Below are 14,137 nucleotides of genomic sequence, written 5' to 3'. Positions count from 1 at the left end.
GTGCTCCTTTAGCACCTCGATTGTCCAGTGACCTCACTGATTGTTTGGCAGGCTTCCAGCTTCTGATGTACTTTTAAAAAATGCTGTAATTTTTTTGTGTCATTTGCTAGTTGCTCTTCATTTTTGGCCTGCCTAATTATACTTTTATACTTGGCTTGCAATGCTCCTTTACATTTTCCTCAGTAGGATGTGACTTCCAATTTTTAAAAGATGTCTTCCTTTGTTTCTGCCTCTTTTACTCTGTTGTTTAGTCCTGGTGGACTTTTTTGGTCCTTGTCGCAGAGCAAGAGCGTCCCATCCCCTTTTGGGGCAGGGTGAGGGTTATTTCCCCGTGGCTGAGTCTGTGAGACCGCCCTTTGTCTCTGGCTAGCGTGGCCTAGGGGCAAAAGTCAATATAGCTGCCTTCTCTCAGGTCTGTGTGGCCCAATGGCCTGAATCAACTGAGGCTTCCCTCTCCCTCAGGCCTGCTTGGCCTACTGACCAGAGTCAATATAACTGCCCTCTCCCTCATGGCTGTGTGGCCTAATGGCCAGAGTCAATATGGCTGTCCTCTCCTTCAGGGCTGCGTAGCCCAATGGCTCAAGTCAGTAGGGCTGCCCTCTTCAGCAAGGCCGTGTGGCCTAATGGCCTGAGTCAATATGGCTGCATGGTCTAGTGGCCAGTCGGGGAAGTGGGCTGCCACTTATGGGTGGGTGGCGGCCGGGATAGGAGGACCCGGGCCCTCCCTGCTCCACCAGTCCCAGCTCAGGGCCCTGGCAGTGGCAAGCGTGCTTACCACTGGGTCAGCGGGGCATCCGTCTGAAACATGCTGACACCGCCCCTGAACAATGACTAATCCCCCTGAGCCACTTCCTCCCCTGTCCCTGGTGCGGTGGTCTGGGTGTCTCCAGGGTCTCTGGACCCCTCAGCCTGTGCAACTCTCAGCAGCTCTGTCTCTTCTTGGGCGTCTGCAGGAGCCTGGGCATTCACCACCACCTGGAGCCTCAGCAGTTCCTGGGCCAAGTCTGCAACATGCATCCTCCTTCCTTGGCGGCCAGCCCTGAATGAGCTGGACTGCTCCCTTTTATGCCTGGTCTAGCTGGAGCATGCCCAGCAAGGCCGAAAGAGCATGGCCTCCTCGGCCCATAGGGTGGAGTTAACCCTTGCAGTACCAGCGCGGGGCAAGCGTCCCCCATCACAGTCCTCTTACCTTTTTCTCTTTTTATTTGGGGTGCACATGTAGTTTGAGCCTCTATTATGTTTTTAAAAAGTTTCCATGCAGATTGCAGGTTTTTATGTGTGTGTTTCAAACTAGGAAGAGCACCTCCAGCCTCTGATGCGGGGGGGGGGGGGGGGGGGGGGGGCGGATGGAGAAATCTAATTGGAAAGTTAATGTGTAGAACTGGTTGACAAAATTTTGACTAAACTATTTTCTGTTGAAAAACGCCAGTCAGTCTAAACTGCAATGTTTCTTGGAAACATACTGGTTTGACAAACTTTTTTGTCATATGTGACTCAAAGGTGGATGTTCCCATTCTGTCACCATTCCTGCTGCTTTTTGAAAAATGCCCCGAGGCCACATTTAATTCAGGTATCATTTTATGTGTCTGTTTTATAAAGAGGAACTGCACATCTTGAATGACATTCATACCATCTATCTTTGAATGCCCTCCCAAGCTTTCCTTCTGCACCGACATGAGCAAGGTCTCCTGTCAAGGTTCCTTCCCCACTCTGAACTCTAGGGTACAGATGTGGGGACCTGCATGAAAGACCCCCTAAGCTTATTCTTACCAGCTTAGGTTAAAAACTTCCCCAAGGTACAAACTTTGCCTTGTCCTTGAACCCTATGCTGCCACCACCAAGCGTTTTAAACAAAGAACAGGGAAAGATCCCACTTGGAGACGTCTTCCCCCAAAATATCCCCCCAAGCCCTACACCCCCTTTCCTGGGGAAGGCTTGATAAAAATCCTCACCAATGTGTACAGGTGAACACAGACCCAAACCCTTGGATCTTAAGAACAATGAGAAATCAATCCAGTTCTTAAGAGAATTTTAATTAAAGAAAAGGTAAAAGAATCACCTCTGTAAAATCAGGATGGTAAATACCTTACAGGGTAATTAGATTCAAAACATAGAGAATCCCTCTAGGCAAAACCTTAAGTTACAAAAAGACACAAAAACAGGAATATACATTCCATTCAGCACAGCTTATTTACCAGCCATTAAACAAAAGGAAATCTAACGCATTTCTAGCTAGATTACTTACTAACTTAACAGGAGTTGGAAGGCTTGCATTTCTGATCTGTTCCCAGCAAAAGCATCACACAGACAGACAGAACCCTTTGTCCTCCCCAGCCTCCCCACTCCAGATTTGAAAGTATCTTGTCCTCTCATTGGTCATTTTGGGTCAGGTGCCAACGAGGTTACCTTAGTTTCTTAACCCTTTACAGGTGAAAGGGTTTTGCCTCTGGCCAGGAGGGATTTTATAGCACTGTAAACAGAAAGGTGGTTACCCTTCCCTTTATACAAATGACACTCCATATTTCTCTCTATGAACAGTGATCTCTGGTGAGATGCTAATGCCGACAGTAACGCTGTTTATTCCCTGTGTTTACAGGTGAGGGGAAACTGCTGGGGAAAGTTGCCTCAGATCAGAGGAGACCCTCTTAGCCCAGAGAGCGCAGACCACAGCCCTTGAGGAAAAGGGGGCAGGGAAGGACTCAGTGCTGGGAGGGGGCAACACAGGGTAACAACCCCAAAAAGGGTCATTGTGCTCTGGGAGTGGGCGCCTGTTAATGGTGGCGTCTAATACTGAGAACCACCCCGCACTGAAGTCAGGATCTGAGCCTAGCTACCCAACTGGTGACATCCTACAAGCTTTGTGTCCTTCCCCTGTGGTCCCTGCTCCTGCCCCTGCCCTCATGATGGGCTCTTTCCCTCCACGTGTCTCAATAGCTCCATTCCTGACCCCTCACCAATTGGCAGCCCCGTGAGTGGGCTGATTTCCTTGGGGTGGGGGACAGAGCCAGGCTCTGAGATAAAGCAGCCAATTTCCTTGGCACTTTTGTTCTCTTCACCTCTCCCTGAATTAGGGAGATGAGTGTGATTCATCACCTAAGCTGGGGTCAGTCTCAGAGGAGGGGGCTTCTTTCTGTAGCGTCCCATTGCCCAGCAAGGGGGGCCCCCAAAGCAGGGGCCTTGTTTCTATTGGGGTCCCTCTGCCCCGCTTCAGTTGGTCTAAAAGGAGAGGCCTTAGCTGTATAGGCATCCCAATGGCCAGCTGGAGCTAGTCTCCAAGGGGCTTGCTTCTATTGGATCCCACTGTCCAGCTGGGTTTCTTACCCCTCTTCTGCAGCAGGAGGCTGTACAGTCAATAAACCCCGCCCCTGGCTTGCCGGCTGATGTCGTCGGCTGGGTCTGATATGTAGAGACCCAGCTGCAGCACAAAGTGGCCCGCCTTGGGGAAGTCGGAGGAGCTCTGGTGGAAGGAGGAGGAGAGGGGAATCCATCAACAGTCTCTCTTCATCTCTCCAGCTCCCCTGGGCCAGAGCTCTGCTCCCATCCATCTGTAGGAGGCGCTGGGGGAGCTTGGAGCAAAGGGACCAGGGCAAGGGCCCTCTATGAGCACCCGCTGCTACCAGAATAACAAGGGCCCTGAGGCCAGCACAGCCCTGCCAGCCAGTGGCCTATGGAACGCGGCTGTCCCTTACGGACCCAGGGGGAACCACGTAGCCAGGGGATGAGGAACTTGACTCAAGCATAGTTGAGGCTCAGTTCTGACTCTGCCTCCCCACGGGGGCCCTCTCTACAACCCCTGCAGCGGCTCGTCCCACAGTCTGTCAGCGCCAGCCCTGCCTATGCAAGTGGTCAAAGGTCACTTACATCAAATCTGGGGAGGGTGGTGGTGAATCGGAGCAGGGCAGCGCTGCTCCGTATGGCCCTAGCTCTCTCCTGGGTCTGTTCGGAGTGGAGCTAGAAATGGACGTGCTGCGGGAGAAGGAGGAAGGGGAGGGTCAGCGGGCAGGCCTACATGCTCTACAAATGAGCCTCTCCCCCTCCCCAAGGGGCTGAGACCTTGTGCTCAGGAGGGAATAGCTGACCCCTGGCTGCAGAGCTTGAAAAGGGGGTTCATGACACTGCCCACATCTTGCTGGGCACAAGCTGTGATTGTCTCTCCAGGCTGGGACAATGTTCGGTCTTGGGGCTGGTCTATTTGCTCTGACCCCCTGATCCAGCACATCAGAATCAAGGCACATGCCCTGGACCCCCAGATCCCAGCTGCAGAGGCCTTGGTAGGATGGATGGAGCGGCCGTGAGGACAATCCCTCCGGAAACTGCCATGTCCCTAGGACAGAAAAGCTGATTCCCTGAGGCTCCTCCTGTATCTCAGGGTCTCCGTAGAAAGGAGCCAGTGACTTTTCTCAGAGGCCCATGTCCTGCATCTCACAGGGGTTTCAGTCTCTCAGTCCCCAGCCAGGCCTGGTGCTCACTGTTAGTGCTTAATGCAACCATGCAGAGCTCTGGCTGACAGTCCCAGCTCTGCACTGACGGCTCTGGGAACCTGTGGACGGCTGGGTCCAAGCTGGAGGACACAATGGAAACATGGCTCTTCTAGTCTCTCCTTTGCAGCCCTCCCACGGGGTTCAGGGGAAATTCCGCCCCAGACCCTCCCATTCTGTTCACCTCCAAGAGGTGCTGCAGCTTGTCCGTGGTGGGGGTCTCTGTCAGCAGGCCCCCGAGCATGGTGTCCAGGCTCTGTAAATAGGTCTTGTGCAGAGCCTGCAAGAAGAGGGGAGCACCCGTCAGTCATAGGATCTGGGGCTACCCCAGTCAGGGGAATATTAGGAGGGTTCTCTGGGGAGCCCTGGCAAGAGCCAAAAGGCACATCCTGGGCTCTCCCATTCACCTCACTGCAGGGACACTGAGCAAGAGTTCATGGCCGGATGCCTGCTGGCTCCTCAATCCTTGCCCTTAGCTGTTCTCTGTGCAGGGCCTGGTACCCAGCAGAGTATGGAGCAGCCAAAACGCAATGGGTGGGAGGTAGGATCCCCGGGTGGGAGAGTCCGGGCAGCACAGCAGAGAGTGAGGAGAAGAGGGAAGTCTGGGATCAGCCAGAAGGGCTAACGCAATCCCCTCTGGAGGGAAGGGGCCCTCCCTGCCAGTTTGTGTCCTCCCCTCTCCCCCGCCCCTCCTGGGCCTGTTCCCAGCTCTGCCCACCCCTCCCCTATTCTCAGCAGCTCCATCAAACCGAGGGAGCAGGGACCAGAGGCCGCTCTTGCTCCTGGGACAGAGAAGTAGGATCAGGACCTACCCGGAAGTGGGTGGTGCCCTGCCCCGTGCCCATGGTGAAGACGCCGTGGAGAACAGCCCGCATGAGGCAGGATTCCAGCTCCAGGGCAAGCGGTGGCTTCAGTTTGCTGGCAGGAGAGAGGAGCCCATGTTACACTTTGCAGGATGAGAGTGGTGCTGGCACTGCCTTGGACACGACCCCCCTCCCCTGCAGTGATCCCCTCCCTACGGCCACTCGAACGTTACTGGAGTGAAATCAACCCCCCAGCCAGGAAAGAGGGGACGTTCCCGCCTCCTCTGCTGGGGGATGCGAACAGCCAGAACTTGGGGTAACGCAGGCCGGGGAGTATCTGTGACTCCCAGCTCTGGGCCCGATCAGCACCAGGGTTAGGGCAGCTGGATGGGAGGGTCCTGGTACCTGAGGCTGCAAACCGCGGCCATGGAGCTGGAGACGATGGAGGTTGGCTCGGACTCCATGGGGAGATTTTCAGTCAGCTCCTGGGAGACCCCAAGGAGACAAAACCACGTGTGAGATTCAGGCCCCGCAGACCCACAGGCGTTTCCCAGGGAGGAGGCCAAAGTGCTCTGCAGAAACAGCCAGTGTCACCCCCACCCCCAACCAGCTGGGCCCCCCATTCCTCCCATCCATCAAACTTCCTCCTTCCTTCCCCCTCTCCCACCCAATTCCTCCCTCCCCTCAGCCTCAGCTGCCCCTCCGGCCTCACAATTCCCCCACTGCCAGCTCCCCATCAGTGTCAGAATTTCCCCCTTCCCTGCTCCCCAGCCCGCAGGCCCAGGAAGCCCTGTCCTCTGCTCCCCCCTCCGGCCCCACTAACTCGTCCTGCCAAGTCTGGCTCCCTCACCCCAGGGGCCGGGCATGGGGTCCCACTCACTGCAGTGCTCTCCATAGGGCTGCTTTGGAGAATTGGGGCTCCAGGGTGTCCCGCCTCTGCCTCTGAGCCGAGAAGCACAGACTCGGGACAGCACGGAGGAAGCGGAGCTATTTGGCCCTGTCCTGCACCCACTAGGAGTGGGGTGGAGGGGAGAGAGAGAGAGACGGTTAGGTAGGGACCACCCCGCCCCATCTAAACCAGCTCCAGGGCTCAGGACCTCCATGGGGTTGGACAGGGAAAGCCGCCCATCTTCCCGAAACCACAGTGTCGCCCTGCACAGACAGGGGTTGTAACTTGGACCGTGTCTGCGGGGAGAGGACACCTTGGCCTGTGTGGGACAAATGCCCCCACTTTGGGGTGCAGGATAACAGAGGAGAAGTGCCTCCCATTGGGGGTGATGGATTCTCTGGTACTAGACCCCACTGTGTGGGTGGGGATGGAAGAAGGGGCAGGACAGACTCGGTGGCTGCGCAGCTGGGGGAGTTTTGTACCTCAGCTCTGCCTTGGAGGTGCTGCTGGATGACCCTGATGGTGGCTTGTTCAGGGGACACATCCTCCTCCTCCACCTCCTCCAGCTGGGCACTGGGGGTCTCTGCACCGGGGAGGGAAGGAGAAAGGGTCATTTATGCTGCTGCAGGGGGGATGCAGTGGAGAGAAAAGGCTCCATGTTCTTCCTCCTCTGTAAGGAGCCCCATGGCACTGAGGGCCCCACCCTGCCCCTCCCAGAGATGCCCTCAGCCCCAGGGCCCTGTGGGAGTCAGCCCCCACAAACAAAGTAATCAGGGGAGGCTGGAGCTCCCCCGACTCCGCCCAGAAGCCCGCGAGCCCCCAACCGCCCCATCCTCCTCCCGTTCCCCTAGGTCTCCCCTCACCTGCACAGTGGGAGCCTTCAGCCTCAGGGCTGTCAGACCCCACGGAGGGGCTGCTGGACCCTCAGGAGTAGGCAGAGCAGCTGGTGTTGGTGCCAGAGTCGCCCAGCTCCTGCTCTGGGCCGGCTGGGGGCTGCTCAGTGGCCAGGCTGGTGGGTGGCTCCTGCTGGGCCCTGGGGCACGGCTCCTGGCTCCTCTGCTTTCTGTGAAGGAAGCCCCAGAGCTGCCTTGCCCAGCTCCCGCCCGCTCCTGGGTCCCTCCAGCATAGCATCACCCTGGGCCACCTCCGTTTGGGGCCCGAAGGGGCCTCAGGGCCTGTTATGGGAGCTGGTGTCTTCCTCCTCCTCCTCCAGAAAGCCAGGGAGCTCCTCCTCTTCGCCTGGCCACTGGCCTCTTCCCCGCCCGCGGGGACAGAGGGGCCGCTCTCCTTCTGAGCAAGCCGGCTGCTGCTCCCCACTGGCTCCGGAGCCACCAGCCCAGCCTTCCTCCTCAGCATCCGCTTCAGCCGCTGCATCCTGGGACTGAGTGGGGAGCAGCCATGAGTCTGGGCTCAAGGCAGCTGCTCATTAACGGGCCGGCCTGATCCCCTGCCCACGTCCCCTCCGCTGAGGCAATTCCTCCTCACCGCACACCCCACCCCAGGGCACGGGGGCTGCCGTCCACACCCACTGGCAGCAGGTCACAGCACAGGCTGCTCCCAACGCTCCCCCTCACCACTGGGGCCCTGTGACACCGGGGGAGTCTCGTCCTTTCAGAGCAGTGGGGCTCTCCGTTAGTTTGGACAAGCAGCTCCCGCCACCCCTCCAGGCCCCGCTCCCTCCCCGGCCAGGGAAAGAGCAGCACCTGGATAGTCCCCAGCGAAAGTTCACAAGGGGCGAATCCGAGGAGGCAGGAGTTGCCCTGAGTTCCCACTGATTTCACTGATTGGGGGTGGGGGTGTTCAGCTCCTGGCAGGTTCTGCCCTCTCCAAAGACTCTCGACGTGGGGAAGAATCTCTGACAAGGGAAGGGCTGGGAGCCCTGTTGCTGGGCCATTCCCCCCACACTGGGGATGGCTCTGGAGAACTCCACTCACTTGCCCAAATGGGATGGAGCTGGATGGCAGATGCTCACTGATGGTCCGTAATTTGCCCTCCTCCTCAATCTTCTGCCCCCAGGTGGGCTGGAAAGGGTGCTGCCCAATGCCCTGCCAGCAGGGCAGCGGGTAGAAGCCAGGAGATCGAAAGTGGCTGTGAAAACAAGATGATGTTTGATTGCCAGGGGATGGATAAACCCAGGCTAGCAGCCGGGGCTTCACAACACTGACCTACGGCCAGCCGCACACCTCCATCTCCAGGTCTCCTTGTACCTCACGCACATTCCTGAAGCGTGACGACCCACGGGCTGTAGGGGAGTGTCCCCAGCCCCACTGATGGAAACAGAGGCCTGGGCAGGAGAAGCCACTGCCTCAGGGTCGCACTGGGAGTCAGGGATAGAGCCGGGGATGGAGCCCAGGAGTCCTTTGTCCAGGCTCCCGCACTAACCACTAGAGGATCACTCCCTTCCAGCGCTGGGACGTGCCAGCGGGCCTCGATTCCCAGTCTCCCTGGCTCTGAGTGTGAGCTGCTGTAGTGACTGAGGCAGGGGGTTGGGAGTCAGGACTCCTGGCTTTCATTGGTGGTTTTCCTATTGACCTAAGGGACCTTGGGCCAGCCATTCCCCCGCTCTATGTTTCAGTCCCCAGCAATAAAATACTTACCCATTATTGTAAATTGCTGTGAGATTTACCCAGAAAGAGCCACTCTGTAAGTGCTATGCAGCATTGGACCATCAAAGGTCAGATCCAAATTCCTGCCCTGGAATGGGTTACCTAGGGAGGTGGTGGAATCTCCATCCTTAGAGATTTTTAAGGCCCAGCTTGACAAAGCCCTGGCTGGGATGTTTTAGTTGCGGTTGGTCCTGACAAAATTGCCTCCGGAGACCTTTTCCAACCCTAACCTTCTATGATTCTATGATCCTAGAGTGAGGAGTGTTTGGATCCTGGCTTTCAGTTCAGCCCAGTACAGGGAGAGGAGCTCAGCCTTGAGTTTGGATAGAGGAGGATCAGCCCTTCCTGGGTTGGGAGATGGGCTAAGAGGTCCTTTCATCCCTAGCAGTGTGGGAAAAAATTGATTATTTTTAAAAAATATATTAACTGGATTTGTAATTAAATTAAGAATAGGCTTGTTTATTAAAAATCATCTACTTAAAATGAATGATGTGATAGCTAAGCCCCTGGAACCAAAGTTAGCTGAAATGCTAACCCAGCTCTGGACAGCAGTAGCTTCCTTGAAAGGTGCAGAAAATATTTTCTTCATTTCAGTTTATTCAAATAGTTCAGTTCACTTGACTAGTTCGTTGAAATTGAAGAAAGCCTTTGGGAGTTCACTAAACAGGCAACCTTGTTTTCCTCCCTCAGTCTATGGATAATCTATGGATCTACTAGTTCATAAATCAGGAAACACGTGGCGACCAGAATGTATCATTTCAATTCACTAACCACACATCACATTTCCTTTGTTTAAGAAATCAGTTAGTTTTAAATGAAAAACATTTTTGATACAACTCTTTTCTTATGCTTCTTTTTCTAGCTCTGACATGACCTTGCTGTGTGACCAAAGAGAGGTCACTTCTTTTCTCTTTACCTTTGTGTCATGGGGATGGAGAAAATTCTCTAAATCCTAGCAGGAGACAGATTTGAGCACGTCAGGAGTTTTAAAGCCCTTGTGCTCAAAAGGACAATGAGTGACTGTTGTTTGGGGCAAGAATCCCGACGGATTTACTACCTCTCCCCCATTCAAAGCCAATACCACATCTCTGTGCTTGCAATCATGAGTTAGAAATTCTCAGTGCCTCTCTGTCTCTGGCTGAATATTTCAACAAACTCTGGACCCAGGTGCTTAGGCAACGACTTCCAACAGTTCAGTGGTTTGACTTCCTCTGAAAATAGCAGCAAACGTGGACTTCTTCATATATTTATTCAATTTAAATTAGTTTAATAGGTTATAGCAACTATAGGCCTTAACATAGCTTGTCATAGTTTCAAATGTTATCCCTGATAGGTTTGGTTTTTAAAACAAATAAAACTGGTTTTAAATTTACATGTAGAAATCCAATTTAAATGCTTAAAAATGCCTTTTTGGGATTTTTTGGTTTTGAAACAGCCATTGATTGGTATTCACATTGATTTTAGAAGAACTACGTCATCTGAGAAACTCATCAACTGCTCGTATTCTATGAAAGGAGAGGAGGCAGCAAAATTCATCGTATCGATAATTTGCTATGAATTATTTGCTCAGTCTGAAAAGAGATGAACTAGAGTTTTCGGACACTTGTTTATGTAGGTCCAGCTCAGAGGTGGTGGGAGGGGCAGGAATGCTGTCTCTTTCCCTGAACCAGTATCAATTGCACGGGATGCTGCACAAAACCTACATTTTACTGCCAAATCGTCTCAGCCATTCATTCCTCTTCTGCGCTTCCCGTTTTAAAAGTTTCAAATCTACAAAACCTTCCCCTTGACAGTCACTGCCCAGGGGTTGCTGCAGGCAGAGGAACCTGAGCGGTAACACTGTGACCTCAGCGGTAACTTGGCCACCTGTCGCTCACTGACTCCACTAACGCTGAGCGTAGATCCTGACCCTGCGGCCTGCCTTGGGCATCGCTCCCACTGAAACCTGCAGGCTCGTTTGCTGACTTATGCAAATCGCCCATGGAGAGTCAGCACTGACTGGCTGAATTAACTCCCAAGTCACAATGTGACTTCATCTTCCAGCACCAATGTAAGGGGCACAGAGTGGAAATCAGGCTCTTCTGGCGGTGTTGTTTTCCAGCTGTCACTAAAATCAAGGAGGTTCTTCCCACTGATGCCTAGAAATTCCCTGAAATGTTGGAATCAATTGGACGAAGTCCCAAAAATTATTGTGTTACAGACAGACAAAGAAATGCCGTTGAATTGAGCCTTAGGCCTCACTGCACTCAGCCAAGAGTGCCTGAGTCTCCTCCCTATTAACTCAGCAATAACCCCCCACTTGGCCGATCAGTGTGGAGACTCTCAGGCCTGGAGGCCGAGCATTCTCAACTAGTCACCACAGGAGAGCACTATGGTGGAGATCACCATCAGCTCACAATTCCAGCCCCACCTCTTTGTGAGGACCTCCTACAATGACAGCTGGAGCACAGCCCCACCCTCCCCAGGAAGAAGAGCAGCAGAGAAAAGAGAAGAAGAGACAAGAGGGAAGGAGGAAGAGAGAAGCAAAAAGGGACAAATTCCAAACGCCCCCAGCGAGTCTCAGATTCATAAATTCCAAACCCAGATGGAACCTCTCTGCTCTGACTTTCTGTTTCACATTGGCCATAGAACGTCCCTCAAAATAATTCCCACAGAAATTAGAGCGGATTTTTTTAGAAAAACATCTAATCTTGATTTTAAAACAAGCCAGTTGTGGAGGATCCAGCACAACCCTTGGTGAATTGGTCCAAACCCTGGCATTAAAAATGCTCTTCTTATTTCCAGTGTAAATTGGTCTAGCTTCAGCCATTGTCTGCTCATAATCTTTGTCTGCTAAAGTGAAGAGCCCATTAGTAAATATTTGTTCCCTTAGGCTCACCGCTTAACCTTCTCTTTGATGGAGCTCGTGTAGTCTGTCAGCACAAGGCATGTGTTCTAATCCTTTCATCGTTCACGTGGCTCTTCTGTGGACCCTCTCCAATTGATCAGCATCTGTCTCAAATTGTGGACACCAGAAACGGACACAATATTCCAGGAGTGGCCGCACCAGAGCCCAGTACAGAGAGATATGGAACCTCTCTGCTTCTACCTGAGAATCTGCTCTGTACGGCTCCAAGGGTCGAATTTGCCCCTTTGGCCACAGCGTCCCACTGGGAGCTCATGGTCAGCTGATCATCCCCCATGACCCCAAGTCTTTTTCAGGGTCATAGCTTCCCAGGATAGAGTCCCCCATCTTGTACAGAGAGCCCGTATTTTTTCTTACCTTCTACACAGATGATGATTTCTTTCAACAAAATCCACAGGGAAATGCAAAAAATCCCAGAGAATCTCCTCCACCCCAATCCGCTCCTGGTCCTGACCGAGAGACCGCGAGATGGAGGCTTGCTGCAGCAAGGCTACAGGGGTCTCTGAGGTTCCCCCTGCCCCGCATCCCTGTCCTGCCTGGCTGTTGTCAAGGGAGCTCTATGAGGTCACAGCCGCCTCATCACCTTTGCCCAATAGGCTGAGTTCCTGCCAAAGGCCTGTGTGAAGTCACTGCCACGCTCACCTTTCCCTTGCAGGCCTGATGTCTGCCCCTGGCCAGCTCGGTTGGATGTTTGAGCTGCACCCCGGATCACCCCACTTGCTCATTATTGATTCTGGGGAGCAAGAAGGCCACCTAGTAAAACAGCAGAGTCTGTTCCTCACCCCTGAGTTTTTCATAGAGGCATCGGTTGTGAAACAATTCGATCTCCTAATCCGGCCTCTATTTCACGGGCTATGAAAAATTTCATACACTTACCACCATATTAAGCCCAATTGCTTGAAATTCACTAAAAGGCATCTTCCAGAACAGGGCCATCCCTAGCTATTCTGGGGTCCTACACAGCCCCCCTCATGGGTGGGTGCGGCGGGGGCCCCAAGCCTCCATGGGTGAGGGGGCTGGCTTGGGGGGCAGGCTGGGGCTGGGTCGCTGCACTTCCCACTGCTGGTGAGTGCAGGCCCGGCCCTCCTGCAGCCCTCAGGGATGTGGGGGCGGGGCTGGGGCAGGGCAGAGCAGGGCAGGGGCTTTGGGGAAGGGGTGGAGTGGGGGCGGGGCTGGGGCGGAGCAGGGGTAGGGGCCATGGGGAAGAGGCGGGGCAGGGGTGGAGAAGCACACAGCTGCGCAGGGCACCAGGAAATTTGGTACCCTACGCAGCTGCGTACTTTGCGTATGAGTAGGGACGGCCCTTCTTCCAGAATGACAACCAGTTGTGATGTGAGGACAGCAGGAAACAGAGAATCCACCTCTTCCCTGGGTTTGCACTCCCAGTTCTCCTGAAAGACCATTGAGAATTCATGCAGCCTGAGAAACTTCCCAGAATAAGCTACCAGGAGTGGGGGGAAATGAAGGAAACCAACCGAAGCCTGAGCTAGGCTGGAGAGCATTGATCCAAGCGGTGTTTGAACCCCTCCGCCCCCACCTGCCTGCCTGCAGTGAAGTGGACAGAGGGGCACTGATTTCTGTTTGTGAACTTGCTAAAGACTGTGGGCTTCAGCACAAGCGATACAGCCTATACTCCAAACTCTTGGAAAAATAGCCAAGTTGGCTTTTCAGAAACCTTTCCCCGCAGTGCTCTGCGTCCACTTGGGATTGTGCCCAGCAGAGGCTGGTGGAGGGGAGGGGAAGGTAGAGGAGGCTTTGCAAGTGTCATGGTGTCTGCACTACACCACAGACACACACACAGCAATGCAGGGCATGTTACGCAGGACAGTAAATTATTTGGCCATAACTTACAAAGTCCTCAGTGTTGAAAGTACAATTTATCCAGAAAGCAAAGGGAGGGAGGGGAGGGAGAATTGCAGTAACCAGCCTGGATACTGCACATCCCCCTCGCCAGGCACATCCCCCTCACCAGGATTTTCACTGACTTTTCCTAGCAATGTGGGGTGGAAGGGCCCTCATGTAGTCAAGTCAGGGTCCCTGTGCTAGGGCAAGACCAAGTAACACACCAAGTAAACATCCCAATGGGTGTTTCTCCAGCCTGTTCTGAAAAACCTCCAATGCTGAGGATTCCACATGTTGAACTGTCTAGCTGAAGTTCCTCATGCTCCTTTATGGAGTATGGGCATTCGGAGTATGGGCCAGTCTTACTGGTTTGACAACATCTCCCAGTTGCTCCATTTCAAAACCAAAATACTTCAGATTTCAGCCAAAATATACCAGTGCCAAAGTATTTTGGATTTGGGGATTTGTTCCTGAAAGCTCTAAAATTTCCAAGGGGGTAGGTGGGAATTTTGACCAGCTCTACATAAAAGGCCTCTATTAACAGTGAGGGTAATTAACCCTTGGAACGATTTTCCAAGGGTCGTGGTGGATACTTAGTTCATGGACAATTTTTC

General features: G+C 53.6%; 1 protein-coding gene across 2 annotated transcripts in view; it reads left to right on the top strand.

Moving 5' to 3' along the window:
• LOC119566362 (zinc finger and SCAN domain-containing protein 2) overlaps positions 1 to 14,137 on the top strand; it is a 558,782-nt gene that overhangs the window by 521,500 nt on the left and 23,145 nt on the right. The window lies entirely within an intron of this gene.

Source organism: Chelonia mydas, chromosome 6 (assembly GCF_015237465.2).
Source record: "Chelonia mydas isolate rCheMyd1 chromosome 6, rCheMyd1.pri.v2, whole genome shotgun sequence".
Classification (NCBI taxonomy): Eukaryota; Metazoa; Chordata; order Testudines; family Cheloniidae; genus Chelonia; species Chelonia mydas.
This window is presented reverse-complemented; position numbering and strand designations above follow the sequence as displayed.